Raw genomic sequence first — 21,691 nt, 5'->3', positions numbered from 1 at the left:
ACGACTAGTATTGATACATTTATTTGGCTTCCAGTGGTTTTGTTTATCCATAGAACCTTGACTAATACATAAAAGAAGACCTTAAATGTGAAAGAGTAGTTTGAAAGAGAGATTAAGAAGAAATAGAATCTTTTCATTTCAACAAAATCGTACACTGTATAGGCTTCACAGTGTAGCTTTGTATAAATCATTAAGTGTCTCTGTCTCTAAAAACATCCCATCCGGTAGATGTGTTTGTAGGTCATTGTTGCTGGCAAGCTAGCAGATGTTTCCCTGTGTCTCACACTGTGGCTGTGTTGTTTTATCTAAGGGTGTTAAGTTGGACAAGAAAAAATCACTCATTGTGTTGAGCAGCATTGCCAGGCCAATTTATTTTGACATTCATTATTCTAAATTGTAAGAAATAACCATGTCAGGCCAAAAGTATAGGAAAAAAATTAATACTCCCTTTGAGTAATATTCCTTTTCAATAATCCTTAATGATTTTATGCAGCTACTATGTAGATGTGAAGAAGGCTCAATTAAAACATGTTGTGGAAGAAAAATTTTATCAAAACCACAAAAGATAAAATATGACTGAAAGATGTTTAAAAATTTTCTGTATAATTGCAAGGCATGCATGTGGGCAGAGACAAAGATGATCTTCCATCTGCTAGCTCACTCCCCAACTTCTCCATTAGCTGACCATGCCAAAACTAGGCATTTGGAACTCAATCTGTGTCTTCCATACAAGCATTGAGAAGACTGAATGGAGCCATCACTTTATGTCTCCCATGCTGTGCTTTAGCAGGAATCTGAATTAGCAGCAGAGTTGGAACTTAAAGATAGGCGTTGTAGTCTGGCACATGGGTATCCCTAGTGGTATCTTTGCTACTTGGCTAGAAGATTAAATGCTGGTTGAAGCGGCCAGGAAAACTACATAGTAAGCTTATACTTCAATCTCCTCAAGGTGAAATAACTGTGATAAACTGTCTTTCTTCAAGTTGTAACGATGCAATGAACTAACCCAGATGATGCTCTTAAAATAATGCCAGGCAGATAAGAAACTCTATTTACATATTTGAAAAATCAGTAAACGTAAGTACAACTTTAGACACTGTCTTGCAGACATAAATGCTCTGAATTTCATTCCCACTATTTTCTCTGTTTTGGTGACATTCATTTATCGAAAGCAAGTGACTTTGAATATGGAAATACTCTATTTTGACTTCTGTGGGCTTCTTCAGCAACATCTTATGTTTCCCTGCAACTGTGGTTGCTTGTTAGTAGACACGTGGCTACTGTAGTGTTGGGCAGGTCTGGGGACATTGAAAAGATCAGTGGTAGGCAGGGGAGGGAGCTTGAGAGATCTGGGGTCTTGCAGCAGACTCAGGCTTTATCAAACCATGGAATTTTGGGGTATTTAGAGTACCTTGTGGAAAGTGATCTGTGGTGAGCTGAGGGCAGAGCTTCATCTTCTCCCAGTTCCAAAAAGACTGCAGCAGTAGGGCTGAACATCACTGAAGGCCTTTCCTCTTAGCCAGGAATCCAGGTAAATGGCCTGGAAAGCTGGCCAGTGGTCTAAATTCTAGAATCCCTTTAACAGCAGAGATGGTTAGGACTGCAGATTTCATCCAGTTGCACTTCATCATCCTATGAAAGAGGAGGCAGAGGCCTAGGCTGGGGAGTGAACTGGCTTATCCAAGTGACCAACACTTGTGCTTGTGAAGTGTGTCTGTGAGAGAATGAGGGGAGCATATGGGGAAAGAAGACTAAGGCAGAGGGATTTTTAAGGTGGATTCATCTCTGTAGATGTGCTATAGTGAAATTTCATGTCATAAGTAACAAAGGTGATGACTACAATGACAATTGGCAAGTTGTATTTCAGATGACATTAAGGCCATTTTAAAGCATTGTTAGAGGCAAGCCCTGTTTACTTCCCCATTTTGAACTTCAATTTGTGTAACTGTGAAGTGAGGAAAATTATTAATAGATAAGACCTCACACAAGCTGCTATTCCTTTCATTTTAAATTAACTTACCTTTTTAGTAGTAGTATCATTTTCCATCACACAGTTTTGTAAGTATAGGGTTTCCTCCATTCTCTCCAGGCTTGCTCCCTCTTCTTCCTTCCTCCTTTTCCCCCTGATTTTATGGTAATATAGTGTTTCAGCAGCAGTCACAATTCCAACATTCTACTGTTTACCAGTGTCATGACATTTTAGGTATAGATAATGTTAGAGAATCTAGTATCTTGCTGTGAAGGCATATTTGACAGTTTCATTGGGGCGAGAGGGAGAGCGTCTTATTTTAGAGTAGAGGTGCACTGTCATTCTTCTTTATTTCCCAATACTTGAGTCTCCATTACACCACTCATTTATGAGAGTATAGTTGTAGACTTGTTTGCCTATTTATCTTCTTGTTTTGTATTTTGCATGAAAGTTGCCTTATTTCAGAGAGAATATGTGATATTTGTTCATTTGGGATTGTCTTATTTCATTGAGCTTAAATGATCCCCATTTGTGACCACTTTATTGCAAATGGTACAGTTTCATTCTTTTTAATGGCTGAGCCGTATTTCATTGAGTAGATGTACTACACTTTCTTTATCCAGTCCTCTTTCATTGGATTTCTAGGTTGTTTCTGTGTCTTTGCTTTTGTGGACTGTGCTGCTATGAATATAAGGATGTAGGTTGCTTTCTTCTACGTAGGCTTCATTTCTTTTAGATGTATTCCCAGGAGTGGGATAGCTGGGTCATATGGTAGATGATTTTTCACTTGTCTGAGAACTCTCCATACTGACTTCTGTAGTGGCTGCACAAGTCTATAATCCCATTATAGGGTCGTAGGGAGTAGGGAAGGTACCTTTTCTCCACATCCTCACCAGTAGGTGTTGTTAGAAAATTTTGTAAATAGGTCATTCTCACTGGAGTTAAGTGAAACCTCAGTGTGATTTTTATTTGTATTTCCCTTATTGCTAGGAACCTGAGCATTTTTCATGTCTTTTAAGACATTTGAATTTGTTCTTTCGAGAAATATCTGCTCATTTCCTTTGCTATTTTTTAACTGGTTAACTTGTTTTACTGTTGTATTACTGGAGCTCTTTGTCAATCTTGTGTAGTACTTGCCTATCTGTTGTACAGTGTACAAAAATTTTCTCCCATCCTGTATAATCTTACCTTTTAAAAATGAGTTTTCATTTACTAAGGAGAAGGAGAGCATTCTCATTGGCTGGTTGTCTCCCTAAATATTCCTAATGGCAGTGATTAGATGACCAAAGATGAGAGCCCAGATCTCCTCAATATGTGAAAGAAACCCAATTACTTTACTATCTGCCAGATTCTCCATGAGTAGGAAGCTGGATTCAGGAGCCAGAACTGGGTCTTGAGCCCAGGTACTCTCATGAGAAAGGACATGTGTGTCCTAACAGCAATTATAACCACTAAGCTAAAGGCCTGCTCTTGCTATTGTTTAATACATTTATCTTATTCACCCTGTGTTCAGCTTTAAAAAATCTTTACCTGAACCCCATCGTTTGAGAACAAAAAAGTAAAGGCTTGTGTTCTAATGTAGTAGGGCTTAACTGTGTGGTGGCTAATGCTAATTATTCAAATGGATTGCCCTGGTTGATTCTGCTATGATCATCTGTTTTCTAGGACTTCCTTTTTAGATAACCTATTCCGATATTTCTGCTTTGATGAGTGCTGATATTTCCACATCCCTGCTTAAGTGTCTTGATGTTTCTTTCCTAGATCAAATGAGATTTTTAACAAGGTTTATGGGGTGATTTGTTGTCATTAAAATAACAAGTGGATTGAAATCAGCCTTCTGTCTCTTTGGAATCCACCACAATTAGTGAGCCATAATCCAGCTGGTAACAGAACCCAGAGAGCCAGGGGGCTGTTAAAGTGTGGGGGAAAAATTGAAAATGTCCTGTGATTCAGGAAGGGTAGAAAATGAAATTCAAATGCAAGGCTGGATGGCCTGATCCTCTAAAACAGATCCCTACAAATGCAAAGTGAGATTGGAGAGAATACCCTTGAGAACCAGTGGTCTTCATGTTTTTTATTTCCTCACGAGTTAAGTGCCCAGCAAAGTAGTAAATGTTAACATATTTATCCTTCTAAAGCTAAACTGTGGAAGTAAGCTGAGAAAGCTCTTAAAAAGTTACAACTAACAGTGTTTTCAATATCAGAAAAAGTTTCAAGTTCATCTGGAGATCAGGTCCCCTTTTCCTCCTGGAGCAGACATGCTAATTCGGCACTAGGAATTCTGTTTCAGGTCTGTGATCTTCTCCAGGAAGACAGTGATTGGAACCTCAGGTCCTAAAGGGCTAGACACTTCTGCCTGGAGCTGATCTTCACCAGAGCAAACATGGTCATTATCGAGGAAAAAAAATGGGGGGATGTGTGGGAAATTGCACTTCCTATTCCTGACCTTGCTTAAGAGACAGACAGTTTGGAGAGTGAGGTTGCTACTAGCCTGAGAAAAATGATGTCTTTGAATGCACTGCCAATTGAGCGCTTCAAAATTAATGAGTACAATAAAGATGTTGAATTCAGGTCATTTTCGGAAATTAACTAATGACAAAAATGGAGAATGCAGAATGTAATATGATCTTCAAACTGACAGGAGTTGAGACAGAGGTTACCCTACAGTAAGTTGTCAGTAAGTAGCAGGTTGTCTGCTCCCACGAAGATAGAGAAGCCTCCAATTTCAGAAGGCTCCACACTGACAAACTTCAAACTGATTCCTAGCCCTGAGTTTCCAGCGTGACTTGGGCCAGGGCTCTTTCCTTTAGACACTTGCCTTTCTTGCTCTGTAAAATGGGGAGTCAGGCTGGCTCCTCAGGTTTTTTTTTTTTAACATTTTAACTTTTTGTGTTTTTAGGTTTACTTCCGAAATCTATTTTTGCTGGCAGAAATAAGCTTTTTAAGTTTATAGAGAATGGAATGTTTTCAAGCATTCCTGTTCATGGTTATTTCCCTCATCTCTGAACTCCAGAGGTTTTGTAAAAAACATTTTCTCTTACATACTTTAAAAGTTGTGTTTATTTATTTGAAAGGCAGAAAAATAGAAAGGGGGTGGCAGAGAGACATAGATCTTCCATTCTCTCATTCACTCTCCAAATATTGATCATAGCCAAGACTGTACCAGGTCAAAGAAAGGAGCCTAGGAACACATTCCACGTCTTCCAGGGTCCCATCTCTTTGATGTATATGTCAGCAGGAAATTGGAAACCGGAACAGTGCTGAGACTCTAACGCAGGCACTCCATTTTGAGATATAGCTATCCCGAGCAACATCTTAAACTCCACACCACATGCCTGTGTTGATCTGCTTTGTTTGATATGTTTCAGGGTTCTGATCAGTGTTATTAGCTCCTTGAAGAGTTAGAATGATTTTACATTACCTTGTATCCCGAGTACTCAACACAGGAAATACATAGAGTTGGCATCTAGCACCTCAGTATAGTCTGATATCTGTGTCTTCTGGAAACTCACATGTTGGAATCCTAAGCCCAGTCTGGTAATGTTGGGAAGTGGAGCTTTGGGTAGGTTATTAGGTCATGAGGGCAGAAGCCTTATGCATGGAATAATGCCCTTCTAGAGGAGACTGTAAGGTGATTCCTTTTTACTATGTGAGGGATAGTCAGAAGATGGCTATCTATGGGCTGGGAGTTGGGCCCTTACCAAGCCAAGTCAGACACCAAATTTCCTGGCACCAACCTGTCAAGCATGCTGTCAGCTGATCCCATTCTATATATCCCCAAACCCCCATCCCAAGGCAATATGCAGCCCCTCTGCCTGGGCGCTAGGGCGGAGTGTCTTCATCTAATCTTTCATGCCCTCCCCACATGTCTTAAAAAAAATAGGTAAAGAATAGGCTACTATGTAGGCCCACTGTTACAGTTAACACACATTGGGCATTAACCAGGCCCAGAATGCCTGCCAGCTATTGGTTGCTTTTCTCCCAGGAGTGTAAAACTTACCTGGGTATAAGGCAACCAATGCAATTGCTTACAACTGGAGAAAAATAAATACCTTTAGTTCTAAAAAATTGATCATTAATGTGTAGGTTTACATCTTGACTTACTATTTGTATTTTACTAACTTGTGTATTTCTATGCCAGTATCTCACTTTACTGATTAATACGGCTCAGTGCATCAGTATATTTTATTCCTCAGGGGACAAATGACTTTGGATACACTTTTGGTTATGACAACTATAAGAATAGTCAATAATTGTATTTAATAAGTAAAGATCAGGAGAGATGATAAATATCCCAAGGGACAATCCCCCCCCCCCCACCTCACAGAATTATTCAGTCCGAAATGTCAAGCAGTGAGATTGAGAAATCATATAGCTTTGTGTATCTTGAGATTGGGCAAGGTATATAGTTTGATATAATAAAGAACATAAAAAGTACCCACATTCTTTGGATTAAGGAAAACCTGATTCCTTAATGTGTCAAAGAGCTGTAGCCCAGGTACTTAGATTCGCAGGATCTTGAGTTCTCTCCCAGGAATCAACTTCATTTCTCATAATCCCATACTGGAAAATGTCATTCCATGCCTTTCCAGAGACATGTCCTCAGGCCTTGTAGTCTGAGAAGAAATTGTATTCTTTTCAATGAACCCCTTTGGCATACATTTGGAAACATCCTGTCTGACTGGGTTTGTAAATCTGGTAGATGAGCTATGTGTGGTCAGTGTTTTTTTTTTTAACAATTCATTCAATTTTTGTTTGAAAGGCAGAGTTACAAAAGGAGAGAAGACAACTTAGAGGGAGAGACCTTTCATCTGTTGGTTCACTTCTGAAATGGTCACAGTGGTTGGAACTAGGCCAATCTGAGGTTGGGAGTCAAGAACTTCTTCCTGGTCTTCTCTGTGGATGCAGTTGCTCAATTCTCCTTCTCTGCCTTTCTAGACCTTTAGCAGGGAGCTGGATCATTGGTGAAGTTGGCAGGACTCAAACTGGTGCCCATATGGGATGCAGGCCCCCGGGTAGAAGGTTAGCCTGCCATACCATGGCATCAGCTCCATGTTGGTTTGATTAGGAGTCAATTCCATTCTGTGCTTAGAGTATTAGGGCTTATTACTAGAACATGGTTGTGAGGGGAATAGGGGTAGGTAATCTGGGAACTGTGACAACCAACAAGATGATCTCCAGCTATGAGTATGTTCGATAACTTGGAAGAGAAGCCCTATGTCATGACTCTCTTGAAACTGATATCATTCTCATTTAGTAGCAGTCACTTGGGCATTTTCAATGTTTCTCTGACTTTCTGAACTGATAGTTAAGAGGACCTTTCATTTTAGTCTCTTCCCCATCCTCCACCCAATCAATACCAATTTTGTTTTACTGACTTATCTTGCAAATGAAAATACCTAAAACATGAAGGTCACATAATCACATCCAAAAAGGGTCAAGATGAGTGTGGCAAGCAGACAGTCCCTATAATAGGGACTATAATAGACTGGCAAGTAGGTTGTTTTCTTGCCTGTCATGATCGCCAATACTGAAGAGTACATTTTGCTTCGCTAAAACTTAAATGTCCTTTCTGCCATTTGGGAATAATGTATTTTTGCAAGTTATTTCTCAAGAGGTTACAGCCTTTATGAGATTCCAAGTTTAAAACAGGGTTTAATTCTGGTGATGGCATTGTATGCTACCATCACCACCTCTTTCCTCCCTGCCTTCTCCCCCAGAAGCATCAGATTAACTTCGGGTTGAAAGACCTCCAGGGATGGATCAAGCAGGTGTTTCTGACAGGCCTAGCATCTGCAGTGTTGGTTGATCTGGGGAGGGTTACAGTGTGGGAGTGCTGCTTCTGTTCCTTGTGGGAATAACGACTTCTACACTTACATAAGGGATCCAAGCTGACATTCTGTGTCCTCAGCTAAGGAAACATATCTTGAAGAGTGATTAAAGTGAATTAAGATCTTCTTGTAGAGAGGAAGAAATCTTTACTTTGTAATCTGCATCTTTTACTTTTCCAGCATACCCTACAAGTTCTAAACATAGCAAAGGCAAAGAGGAAGAAGAAAAAGACTATCATCATTATCATTACAGTAACACTGGGCACCTAGCACGTAACCAGTTTGTGCCAAAGATTTGGCCTTGTTGCTTCTTTGAATCCTCATAAGAAATGCATGAAGAGTCATTGTCTCCACTATCTAGATGGTGAAGACTAAGATGAAGACATTTAATCATGTGTCAGGAACAGGTGAATTATTTACCAGAGCTAGCATTTGAACATAGACCTGACTCTTTGCTATCTCTTATCACCGTGACATCTAACTCTTAGGCTCTGTATCAGGAGGGCTTTTAGAGATCGTAAAGTGGATTTTGTTTCTCTTCCACTGTTCATTCAGAAAAAAAAGCAGAGAAGTTATGTGGTTTATTTTGGGTTGATTAAGTTAGTTCTTAGGGAGACAGAAGTGAAGCAAAACTGTGAGCATCTGTGGATGAGAGCGTTGCTGAGCTGTGTCCTGTTTGAAGTTTAGGGGTTGCACAGGAATTTGCACAGGATTCTTTACTCCTTACACATGCTACACTTAATTCTTAAGTCGTCCTTGAGAAAAGATAGATTATTAGGGTTGTACTTCATGATTTTGGATTCTCTTGGTAGCATTGCATTAAGCCTGTTTAAAGGATGGTGTGGGTACACGTGTGTATATGCATGTGTACAAAGTTAAGGGATGCAAAGACAATAAAACATGGAGTTAAACTTGATAGGAGAAAGGAAGGTGTGTGTTAGGAGGACTGAGAAACTGGATATATAACTAGCTCAGGGCTGTATCCAGCATGTATCATAGGTGTGCCTGGCTGCTTGCTTAGAGAGTTTTAGAGGCACTGCTAGTTCCAGTCATTTCTGGGCCACATACTACACTTGAGCTTTAGCCAGTGTCTCAACATGAGACGGGAGATGAAATAACCAAACCCCACAAGGTCATTACCATTCTTGACAAAACAAAAACAAGATGAAACTGCCTTAAATGTAGTAAAAAACACTTAAGGAAAAACCAAAAGGACATCAGGGGGAATCTCTTCCATTCTGAAGCACAGGAAACCTCTGTATTTCTATGTAACAACCACCTGGAAAACCAGAGGGATTATTTTATGGAAGCGGAAGACACAACATCTCACTCTGTTAGAGTCAAGAAGAAAATAAGCTTCAAGAAGATGGGGATTGTGTGTGTATAAGAGTGTGGATGAGTGGTCCTATATTCTTGGTGCCTAAAATAGTGTCCCCATCTTTACAGATGCTTCCAACACTGCTGACTAAATGATGGAAAAAGGTATGAATGAACTTTCTCATGTCTTTCATCAAGAACAGAATAAAATCAAACTTTTCTAACATGAGCTATTAATTGTTTTTCTCCCATCTGCTCCACCTTCAGTCTTGTTTAAAATCTAGCCTTCTTGCAGGAATTTGAACACTTCAGTTGCATTTGTCCCTTTGGCCTTCTCCACTGGAATTCCATCTCCATGGAGTTCCCTGCTCTATATTCCTCCTAACATGAGAAGTGACACTCAAACATGGGGAAGCGACACTTAAACATGTGGGGAAGCGACACTTAAACATGAAGCTTGAAGCTTCTTTTTATTAGTCAGGTTTTATTTTTATTAGTCACTTCCCCAGGGAGACTTGTTCTTGACCTCTCTTCCCCCAACTGAATTAGGTTTTCTTGTTTTCTCCTAATAGCATTCTTTTTATTTTTCTCCCTTTTTGGCTTTGAGTACAATTTGTATTTGCCTGTATGTTTATGTGATTCTTCACTATGTCATTATCTATATTTTTTATTGGTAGATAGATTCCATGTGGGCAAGACCTTGGCTCATTTAATCCTATTCAGGCTAGCAGAAGGCTAGCCACAGAACTGACACTGAATAAATTAATAAATACTTGTTGAGCGGACAGCCACACTCGAACTGCAGAACATTCCAACTAAATAATTTACATCATAGATAGGACTACGGGGTATCCTGAATTCATGAAAATGGAGCCACGCACTGGCTAACCCAGATTCACTCAAAGGAACAGGGCAAGCCTGTCATTGTGTGAGGATGTCAGAAATGATGGAGCTGCTGCGCAGTCACAACTGACCTGCCTTGCTGGTAATTAGTAGCCTGAGGCTAAGCTAGTAGCAAGAGTGGGCGGGAAACAATACTTAACCACCCAAATAAAAGACAGTTGGAGTTTAAATTTAGAAGCTGTCCATGGCCATGCCAGAGAAATCACACTGAGGGGACGTTTGGTTGCATGACTCTGGTGCTGAAGGTCATTGGTGCATGTCAGTGAGATAATTAAAGACACTCTGACACTTCACATTTGGAAATTATGTCCAGTGGCTTTGTTGTCCTGAGCAGACTACAATCAATGGGTTAAAGTCTGGGTCGGGGCAAAGGTGTTTCCAGGTTGGAAAAGATTAAAACTAACCCCTCCTGTTTGAAAAAGAGGAAGGCATTTTGTTCAAGCCAGTCAGTTACAGGCTTGAGGTATAGGAACATGCATTCTGGGCTGGGCATCAGGAATCTGCTCATGGACCCACACAGCTCTTAAAAGATTCATGATTGTGGATGAGACACTCAGACTTTTTGCAAGTCCCTTTTACATTGAAGAAGTTTCTTGGTTACAAATCACCAGTGATTTGACTTTGATTTTTTTGGGGGGGGTTTGGGGGGAACCTGAACTGGGTTGTATTACTAAGCATTATGGGTGGCAGAAGGTGCTCTCTGTCTGCCTGAATACATGAGTGAAATGACATATTCCCCTGGGCTCAAGTTTTCTTTTTGGCCCATTTTCCCTGTTGGCTTCTTTCTTACACCAATTTTACTTGGTGACAGAATGACTGTAGCATCCCTGCTCTAACTGCCTTCAGCATGTATTTTTCCCACAGGTCCAATGTATCCTGAAAGTCACTCTTTTTTTTTTTTGAAAGTCACTCTTATGGGACCAACTGGTCACTGCGGATCCACTGATGGCACAGGGAGAGTCCTTGAACTTTACCAAGCATGTGTTGAATTCTCTTGCTTTGGATAATTATTATTTTTTAAGTCCTGCTAGCATCTTCCAGGAGGTCTGCTGCTTTCTGTGGCATACCTAAAATTCCCCGGCCAAGGTCCAGTGAGAAAGAAACTAGTGATCTAATAGGATACATCCAGATGGCACTTGCTGCTGTTACTTTAGTCTCTAGATTTGCACAGTTCCAGTAGCAGGTGTTTGTTCTCACTGATTTTTCCACTATGTCACACATGATGGATGAAATTCATATGGCTGTGTGCCAAGAATGATTCAATATCGTTGGGCTGTAAAGTTAGGCAGAACTGGGTTCAAATTATGTAGATTTTGAATGAGTAGCTTTTGAATCCCAAATTAGTGAACTTCTCTCAGCTGTCTCTTCTTTAGTAAAATATGTTATGACATTCCACTTGCTTTCTTACAAGTTAGAGACTCCTCTGGGTGATGTTTAGGAGACTCAGCTACTCAGTTGTAAAGTCTGTCACATCCCCCTTTCCTCTCCCTTCCACAGGGGAGACATAAGCTGTATTCCTTGAGTTATAATCAGTTCTTTCCAGTTTAATTCAATAGAATATGAATATGCAGTGTGAGAAATTAATAGAGGTGAATGCTCCATGTGTTCTTTGGTGTTGGAGAAAGGTGCAATTTCTATAGTTGCTACATGTCCAGAAGCCTTCCCTCAGGAAAGGACATTCTCCATGGCTCATTGACAGTTCTACTGTGAGGACTCAATGGATTCCTTGACCCTGGAGTGGGGGTGGTGGTGATAGTGGGAGGTCAGTTCTTCCCCATCAGCCCATTTTTTTTTTCTCCTGGGGATTAGAATTGGGGGACACACTGCTGCCAGAGCTTTTACTTTCTTGATTAATTGGCATTCCTTCAACTCTGAGTTCTCTCTGGCTCTTTTGATTTGTCAGTAGTAATTGTTTGTTGATGGAATCCAAATGACTCTGAAAGCTACAAATGATACTCTGAAGTCTGCATTAGTCTATACATGACTCCCACTTCTCCCTGTTTCCTCAGAAGCATCTACTTTAGACCCATTCCCTTTTCAATGTTGAGAAAGAAGCCATTTCTGATAGTAGTGGTTACTGCCAGATTCCAGCTGAGGTGCCTGTGTCTGGCTCACTCCAGCCGAGATTGGAGAACAAGGAGTGGGTCACATAGATAATAAGGTAGTGTCAGGGATGAGTGAGTTCTTCATCTCTGATCTTCGTCTTCTGAGACTGTGTTTGTGGCCACAACACTTCTGAGGCCATGCTGTGGTCTTTTTTAAAATAAAAATTCAAAAAGAAAAAAAAATCTTTTTCACTTTCTGGGATGATAAGTCAGGTTGGTTTGGAGACAAAAGTGTGGTCTGTGGGACATCTTGAAGTTCCCCTGACCTTAGCTGTTATGAACAGCTCCAGGTAACAAGTCTCAGATATGAACATCATGCAGTGGTAGGCAACGTGCTTGCGGCATTGGGAGAGTAGAAGTTTTATTTATTTATTTTTTTACACATATTTCATGTGATAGTGGAGAGCAGAAAGAGAGCTTGAAGCCTTCTGACTTCCTGGCTTGGTTCCCATCCTCTCCTCACCTCCTCAGATTGCCTCCCTGGGCAGAACCAGAAGCTCTCTGAAATCTCCTCCTAAGCAGGGCTCCTAGTTTAGCAAGTTTTAATGGAATTAATGGGTAGGAACACCAAAAATATGAGGCAGATTTTTGGCTGTGCTGGTGTGTCAGCCTGCCACATTTTCATAGGCACCCAAATTAAAGAGTTTATTTACTTCCTCAATTTACTATAAATGAAATTAACCACAGGCCATTTGGGGACTTGGAGAACCACAGATGCTAAAAGAAGCAGCCACATGCTTTGTATTTCATGCTTATCTGAGTCACAGAATGTGGGGACTATTAAAGAGGAAAGTATACATTGATTTCTGATCATCATTATAGTCATCATCATTGTTGTCATTATAATTGCCATTAATCAAGGGCTGAGAGATTTTAAATGAAAGAAATTATCTGAAATGTCATGTCTTGAAGTGTTTTCCCTGCTTTTTGTCTAAGGAACAAATTTGAAAACTCAAGCCTGCTTCTGAGTAAAAACAAGTCAGGTTCTTAAAAGTCTACTTTCACCAAGCTGTTGAAGGATAACACTATTTCTTTTGGTTAGATGGCTTTAAAGATTTCCCTTTCCATAAGGTAAATCAAATTCAGATAAGCAGGCTTCTAGCATCTCATATATCGCAAGATATAGGAGCTGGGAAGAATTGTAGGTGATGTGATCGGGTTTACAATAAAGCCAAGTAAATGATGTCTTCTGCTTTCTAATGTTTTGTGACTTTCAGAATAGTTCCAGAACTTAGAAAATATATATTTAACTCATTTGAGAAGAAGAGGGGAAGGGAAGAGGAAAAGAGACAAAAATAGAGGAATGGATGTGGGAGGGGGTGGAGGAGAGGGGGACAGGGAGACAGGGATGTAATCTGTAGGTTCTCTCCCCAAATTCTTAGTTTCCAGGGTTGGGACAGGATCTGGGAACCCAGGATAGGTCTCCTTCTTGAGTGGCAGGATCTCAAACATAGGAACCATCACCTGTTGGCACCAATGGCACACATTAGCAGGAAGCTAGAATGGAGTGTATAGCATAGACTTGAACATAGGCACTATAATATAATATGGGTATCCTAAGTGTCTTAACCACTAGGTCACATGCTCACTCTAGACATTTTGTTAAGTTGTTTTTCCTTAATACAATGTGGCTTCACTTCTCTTTGAAGAGAAAGCTTGACAGAACAATATGAAGTCTTGAGTGGGAGATAGGTTCTGGTATTTATTTATTTGTTTATTTACTTATTTATTTATTTATTTTAAATAAGCACTCACCCATCTTCTCTGGTCTTATTTCCTTCTCAAAAAATGCAGGTTAAATAATCCTGAATATGTGTTTATGATTATTTTTAAAGGTGTATTTTCTTAATTTTAAGTCTGAATTAGAAAAGAAGAGGGTGTGTGTGTGTGTGTGTGTGTGTGTGTATCAAAGAGAGAGAAAGAGAAAAATATCTTCCATTTACCTATATACTTCCCATATGACTGCAGTTACCACAGCTGAGCTAGGCTAAAATCGGGAACCAGAAGCTCCATCCAGGTCTCCCATTGTGCCATGGCAAAAGGCTTGGGCCACCTTGCACTGCTTTTCCCAGGCCATTAGCGGGAAGTTAGATTAGAAGTGGAGCGGCCTGTACATTAACACATGCCCATATGGGATGTCAGCATTGCACGTAGCAGCTCTATCTGCCACAATACAAAACTAGCCTGCCGGAGTCCAGCTCCAGCCTGGGTTTCGGAACTCGGGAAGGGTGCGTGGATGAGGCGCAGAAAGAAAGAGACTGACCACTAGGATTCCATGATGATAGTGGACACGGCAATAAAGCCGTCCGCTTTATTTATACAGTCAGTCAAACTCTGGCTCAGACTTTTTACGTCATGATCAAATGGGTGTTGCTAAAGATAATTCTGCCGTTTGTCTCACCTAAGGAAAGCTCAACCAGTAACACATACCTCTTGAATCAGCTAAGGGAGGAATGTGTCCGGAGGCAGGACCCAAAAGATCAAAGAGAGAAAGAATGGGTTTCCCCTATACCTGGGAAGTTAGCACCCTTGATTAGCACATCGACAATGGGAGAGGAAAGGCTGTAAACAAGTCCCCACCACCTGAGGACAGAACACCTTTGATTAACATAGCAATGGTGGCAGCCGTAGCAGCAGTAGGTAAAAACCTTTATGCTGGAAGCGAATATCAGTAACATCAACTTCCAAGCTCGCACAGATACCATACGTCAACTGTTAACTCCGCAGGGGCAGACAGTGCCTAGGCAGATTACTGAAAACTCAGTGGGGAAGTCCGGTGTCCGGCAATGGAAAGCGGGCTGCATTCAGGTGACCAAAACAACTCCCCTGCTCGGCGGGGAGTTCCTTCGTGGCCTTGCCTGCAATGGAAGCAATGTTTCTCACACCTTCCTGTTTTTCTACATCCATCACGCAGACCCTGGCACTAGCCCCTTCAGGATGTCTTTTAAATTGAGATTTTTTTTTCAATAAATGTGTCTGTTCACAGATAGGTATGTAGATGGCGTTCCTATTTGGTGGCTTACTCCCTAAATGCCTGTAATTTCCAGGGATGAGCCAAGATGGAAGCTGGGAACCAAGAATGTAGTCCAGATCACTCATGTAGGAGGCAGAGATCTAAATGTTGGAAACATCAAGGCTGCTTCTCTGGGACTGCTTTAGAAAAGAACAGGAGTCAGAAGCCAGAATTGAAGCCCCTGCTAAAGTGAAGTGTAGAAATGAGTACTTGGCATAACCATGAGACTAAACCCTGATCATAACTTTAGGCCAGTAGTTTGGTTAATTTATGAAAGTGGTTTGCTGGGTTTGTGATGCTTGTGCCTCGTTGCATGTGAGAATAGCAGGTGCCCAGTGCCTTATCCCTAGAAACTCAAATTTATTAGGTTTGTGAAAAGATCTTCATTTAAACAAACACATCTGGGGTCTGTAGGATGTGTGTATGTATCAAAAATGGAAGTAGATGATAAAAATATAAATACAAGATTTGAAAAGAAAAATCTTTTCTATATTTTTTATTTTTTTATTTTCTTTGGGTAAGTGGAAGCTCTTGACCCTCAGGATAAGACCTGGCAGTTACTTTAAGCAGATGTTCCTTGATTTGTAGCGGATTTGAGGAGGTCAGGCACACACTAGAGCAATAAATACTGGAAATGCCACCTCATTGAGGATTTGAAGAGGACTGTGTTAAATTAGAAGCTGTCATTGTTGTAGGGTTTTTGAACCCCGAATACTGCAGCAACCTCAAATTCTTGTCTCGCAGGAAAGAAGAATTTTCATGCGGACACAGTTTAGTTTTAAAGTAAGATTTATTAGAAATAGTTGAGAAAGTAGACTCCCATCCTAGTGATGGGAGGGGGCCTCGAGATCCTCTGCCATAGTGGCAGGGGGAAAGGCAAGAGAGAAAAACCCATACTAATGGTGGGGAAAGCATCTTTTAAAGGTTCCCCTCAAAGATGTTTCTCCATAAACAAAGGAAATTCCTGGTTTCCATGGTACCTGGCCTTGGGACAGAAGGCCAGAAAGGTGTCACTGGCCAACTTCCTTGGTCCCTTTCTAATGATAAAGAGGCCAGTCTGAAGCCCTCCCCCTTGGCAATGGCTGGAGACAGAACTGGGCGGAGGCTTCAGGTGGGGAATAGATATGTTAATGTCACCCTTGTCTCCTGGGGGAAGCACTCCTGATAAAATATGCATTTGTCTTGGGAGAGACGTGCTCTGGTGAATCCAAGACATGGTGGGGAAAATGCCCCTTTATATTTGGGAAGAAAAAATGACTTGGGGACCCAGAAAACCCTAACTGCCTACCACCCAGTCTAACTCCTCTCACATCATGACTTTGTTTCCAGTGCTGTTGTTTATTCATGGTGACCTTGGACCAGCATATCAGCCCTCTGCAGCCCCTTTCTTGTTTACCAATTGGCATAGGTTCTGTAGTGCAACCAGATTTCCCCTTGGAAAGGAATTATACACTCCAGCTTCTGGAGTGGGCCAGCAGATGGGAGCTCTGTCTCTTTCTCTCTCTCTAAAGTAAGTAAAAATAAAATAATCTTTCAAAGAAAGCTACCTCTCTCCAGTGTGAATTAAAAGGCTCAGTAAGTGATAAGGCCGGGTAGCCAAACTGGTCTGGAGCACTCCATGGATGGACAGAGGCCTTGGTAGTTCTCTCTCAGCTGACACTGTTTTCTTCTCCCTTGTACAAGTACTGGCTCTCAAAGTACTCCCCTAATAAAGCACTGCCAATCTCTGGCCTCAGAAATGCACTATGGAACAGCATGTTGAATACCCTTATCTAAAATGCTTGAAAGCAAAGTGTTTTAGGTTGTACAATATTTAAAAATGCATAATTAATTATAGATCTTGGGATGGGACCTGAGTTTAAACGTAAAATTTGTCTGAATTATTCTGAAGATAATATTATACATAATTTTAATGTGCTTGTGGTTTGACTGTGACTTTTTACGTGAGGCAAAGTTTGGGAATTCCCATTTGTGATGTTATATTGATAATTAAAAAGTTTTGGATTTTAAAGTCTTTTGGGTGTTTGAATTAGAAACAACCAAACTCTACAGTAATTGTAGTCATGATAATAGTAGCAACTGTTTACTGCGTTCTTACCTTAGGTTGGGAAAAATTTCAAATCTTACACATTATCCTGTTTTCTCTGCCAAAAAATCCTATCAAATGGAGTTCTCAAATCATCTTACTGGGCGGAGTAGTTTCTTGCATTTAGATAAAACAAATATGTGATCATGCTTCAACTCCTATGAAATGCTGTTACTTCTACTCGTAGATGTTAACTTGAAGGATTTTTGTGAGTCTCTTCAGCAGCCCTCTCCTGATAAAAGCTTCTCACTGGCTCTTAGAAGAAGAGAAAAGCAGCTCTCTTTTCTCATTCTCTGCCACCTGTCCCATTCAGCTAACTCCAAGAGAACCCAAGAGTCTTCTTTGCCATCTCAGGGCTTTTGACAAATGTTTTGTAGATTGTGTCACTGTGCTTTGTGTGGAAATCTGGTGACAATTTTTCAAAATCCAGAATGTTTCTTTGTTTCTGTTTCTCTATATGCTTTACCTTTCCTGCTCACATCACATCTCACTGACTCATTCACTCATTGCTCAGTTTCTTGGAGATTTTTATATAAGAGGAAATGTGCCCAGTCCTAAGATTTCCTAAAGTGATGACCAAGAGTCAAACCCTGCTCTTAAGAGGCTTTTTCTCTAGTACACTATCCCAGACCTTGAAAATGTGATTTCTTTATCCTAAGCTGGGTTAGTAGTTCAAGTTGCAGTGGGTTCTTCATTTGGCTTAGCTTCCAGGCCCCAGTTCTACCAGCACATCCAAGGCGGTGACCTGTTTTCCCTTTTCTGTGGCCGTTAGCCTGAAGTTCTTCATAAACTGAAGTACTAAATTGACTGGGGAGAAGGAACATGCCAAATTAAGTTAGTGTAGTTTTGACTGAGAATACCCATCTTGGTTTTGTCTTAAACAGGTACTAAGATTTTCTGCTACTTTTCACTGAATTCAGTCACATTTACCCTAAGGAAGAGCATACCTCTTGTTTAAAAATAATTTTTCAAAAATTTCCTTTCGAATCAGTCACCAGCCGGCTCCTTGCCAATAAGTGTGTTTAGTTTTTAGAGACTCATTTGCACTCTTAAGAAACGACTCATTCTTTGCAGTCAATACTACCATCTTTGCAGATAATATTTATTGTAGTGACTTCAGGGACCAGAGTTGGATTCTTTCCTGTAGCCAATGCAAATAGCAGGTGTTTGGAACATCACGTTCCTCAGCACGAAGAGATTTCATCTCTATCCTGTTTATTGGCACATAGATGTGCGGGGAGGACTGGGATTCTCTGCCTTGCTGCAGCCCTGAGATAAAAGTGGGGACTTTGGACAGTGATTGCTGACTCAGCTCTGAGCTCCAGTCAGTGCTTTCCAGGGATTCCAGCTGGGTGTACTCTGCAGAATGTGCACAAATGTCATGATTTTGGGGACAAAGGAAACCTGGAAAAATTTGGGTATGGGATTTTGCAATTGTGTGAAAGATTTGGAAAGCTGTAAGGATTTAAAACATAATCACCATGTGAAATTATTCTCTCACACTTCACATTTATTTGTTCATTCAACACATTTATTCAGCCCCTGCTTGGAATCAAATGCCTTTACAGGTGTGGATAGGAAGACATGGATGCTTCCTTTGGAAATAGGGTGGGTGGCAAGAAAAATGCACTAATAAACCAACATGTTGTTGTGCATCAGGAACCATTTAGCCTAGGCTGTTCTGTGACTTTTCTGACAAGGTGGTCTCTGTATCCCAGAAGCAGGAGGAGAGGGAGCAGTGCAAAGAGCAGGGCAAGCCTGCAGGCAGAGGGGCCTGCATGTGTGAAATCAGGACCTGGAGAGCTCCAGAGGGGATTCAGTGCCAAGAGCTGAGAAGAAGGCAGAGCAGTTGGTGGGAACAGATGGCACGGAGCTTAGGGCCGGCAATGCTTGGGATCTTGAGTCCTTGGTAGAAGATGGGTGTAACATTATCTAATGGAACACTGAGCCAGTGTTTCAGGGGTAGTGAACTTGGCACCCCTTCCCAAGGGGGTTGAAGCTGTCCCAATTCCCTGGGTAATATTTCAAACTTTTGGGAAGAAGGCTTACCACATTATACCTGGAAGTCTGCCATCTCAGGATTGCATTCCTGACTCCACTGTTGCTCTGCGATTGAACAAGTTGAGTCCCTTCTCTAAACCGAGCGACCCTCGTTTGTAGAATGGAGACATTTAAAGAATGTTTGAGAAACTCACTCACCTGATTGCCCTGGGGTGTTTCCTCCTGGAGTTGTCAGAACAGATGGGGCAGGGGCTGCACATTAGGTTACGAATTATTGTGTGAGCATGGCCGTTAGGCAACACCATAGGTTTATGGAACTAAGTTCCTTCTCTGATCCATTTCACTTGTCATCTCATTCTGCTGCTGCATCCTTAGTTCGATTCCCAGTTTTTAGAGAAGTCTTGCTCAGTGGGAACCATGCACTGCAGGACATCACTTACATGTGACTCTTTTATTGTAATGAGGCAGAGATGGAGAGGGTGGGGCTTGTGGCTGTGAAACCAGGGGTGAGGCTTGAACAGGATCATGGCACTGAGATGCTGGTGTGCTGCGTTTGGCTCTCTTATCTCAACTTTGGCATAAAAGCGCTTAACATCGTAAAAGTCCTCTACTTACAACTTCTGTTTCTACAGGACATCATGCTGTTCTATTGTGGTGATCCAGTGCCTTTGATTCACTGCCTGAACACTTGATTTTGTATTAACCTGACAGATTTTTTTATTCTCCCTGTGGAGAACTGTGGCAGGGTTTTTCTTAAGGGTCACCTCCTCAATGGATTAAACAAGGTGCATTGTAATTTGAGTTTTGTTATTTCTCAAGCCACCTTCCTCTGTGTACACAAGTTTCATATTCATTGTCCCATCCTGACTGAGGAAATTTCCCCTCTCTTGAGTCTCTGCAGTGCCATTCCTTGTCCCTGTAACCATTTCTGTGTCAACATTAGCTCTTTCTCATCCTTCAGATTTTTACATGGAGGCTACCCTTGTTGGAAAACATTTCTCCTTGCCCAAACTTGAGGTAGTTGTGTTTCTCTCTGCTCTCAGCATTTCATTAATTTCTTGCATCACTGTTCATTGAGTTACATCTTCATAGAAGGAAAATGTTTCCTTCTATAGCATTCTATGAGTTCTATGCATACAGGGATTTTAGCAGGTGACTGTTTTAGTCAGAAGTGAATTTCCATGTACCTTGTATTCTTGGCACACTGGGTCTCTAAATAATTGTGGCATGAATTAATTGTCGGCAATGCCTGCGTCACCGCGTACCCCGAGCCGAGTGGAGGGACTAGGGTTACAAAAAGACAACACACAAGACAACACAAGACAACACGCAGTGGGTCATTCTTGTAAAGAGAATGCCGTTTATTTGGGGTTAGCCTGCATCTTTTATCGTCTTTCTAGTTCCTCCCAGTATTATCCCAATGCTCAAACAACTCCTAAGCTCCCCTGGGGGCATCACAAGAAAGGGGAAGCAGGAAAGAGGCCAGGGGCTAAATGTATCAGGCCAAGATTGCCCATCCTGTTATCCCTTAGAAACAAGCTAAGCTGTGGAGTTAACCCTTGGGAGATGGGGCCTACAATTAATGAAATATTTCATCCCAACCACACGTGCATGCATATGCACGCACTGCACGCACACACACACACACAAAGTGAAGCAGGATATTTACAGTTGAACAAGATATCACTGTGTTTTCCTTAACAGGAACAGTCTTGGAGCCAGTGCCAGAAAAATCTCTGAGCTTTGAAGTCATGAATCTACATCTTTTGTGCAACTGGAATTACCTGATAGGGGATTAAAGATTTGGTCCATAGGACTCAAACAGGAACAAATCTATATTCTTAGAGGCTTACAGTAGCATGTTTCTTAGGTTACTTGCTGCTAGATGAGGCAAGGTGGGATTTTTGTGAGCTCTCTGTAAAAGGCCCTCATTGTGTGCTGCTGAGGGCTAGGTTTCGTTACCCCAGGAATATGTAACACCATGATAATCTCCCATGGCTGCAGAAAAGCTGCAAGCTACAGACAGGTGTTTGATCCATTAATCCCTCTCCCATGGCTGACTATTGATTGAGGTGGAGTAATGGTAAAGACTTCACAATAGTTCTGCAGATGATATTTTTCTGTACCAAAAGTTTCACAAATTTTCCCTCCATGAAATTGTCAGTGTAGAATTGTATTAGGTTCAGTGCTTCTTCCTGCGTTAGTGGGGAAGAGAGAGAGAATGAAGGAATGAATGAGTGAGTGAATGAATGAATCCAGCTCCCAAAACCCAGACAGAAAGAGTCCAAACTGAATAAGGGGTCATTACAGGCAACAAAGACTTTTTGTCATCTTCATAATGGATTTTGTTTCTCATGGAGAATGATAATTTACTTTGGGAATAATAGAGTGAAATGAATTTGTTTTGCTTGTGAGTTCTCTAGAATGTTACTGGGTTCCAGGATTGATGTATGAGAATCAGAACTA

The 21,691-nt window shown here is 41.1% G+C and overlaps 1 long non-coding RNA gene across 1 annotated transcript in view; it reads left to right on the top strand.

Annotated features, from left to right (window-relative positions):
- Positions 1 to 21,691, top strand: part of LOC131482639 (uncharacterized) — a 306,389-nt gene that overhangs the window by 172,187 nt on the left and 112,511 nt on the right. The gene's annotated exons all lie outside the window — the stretch shown is intronic.

This window comes from Ochotona princeps, chromosome 19, assembly GCF_030435755.1.
Source record: "Ochotona princeps isolate mOchPri1 chromosome 19, mOchPri1.hap1, whole genome shotgun sequence".
NCBI classification, from domain to species: domain Eukaryota; kingdom Metazoa; phylum Chordata; class Mammalia; order Lagomorpha; family Ochotonidae; genus Ochotona; species Ochotona princeps.
Note: the sequence above shows the minus strand (reverse complement) of the source record. Positions and strands in the feature narration are given on the sequence as shown.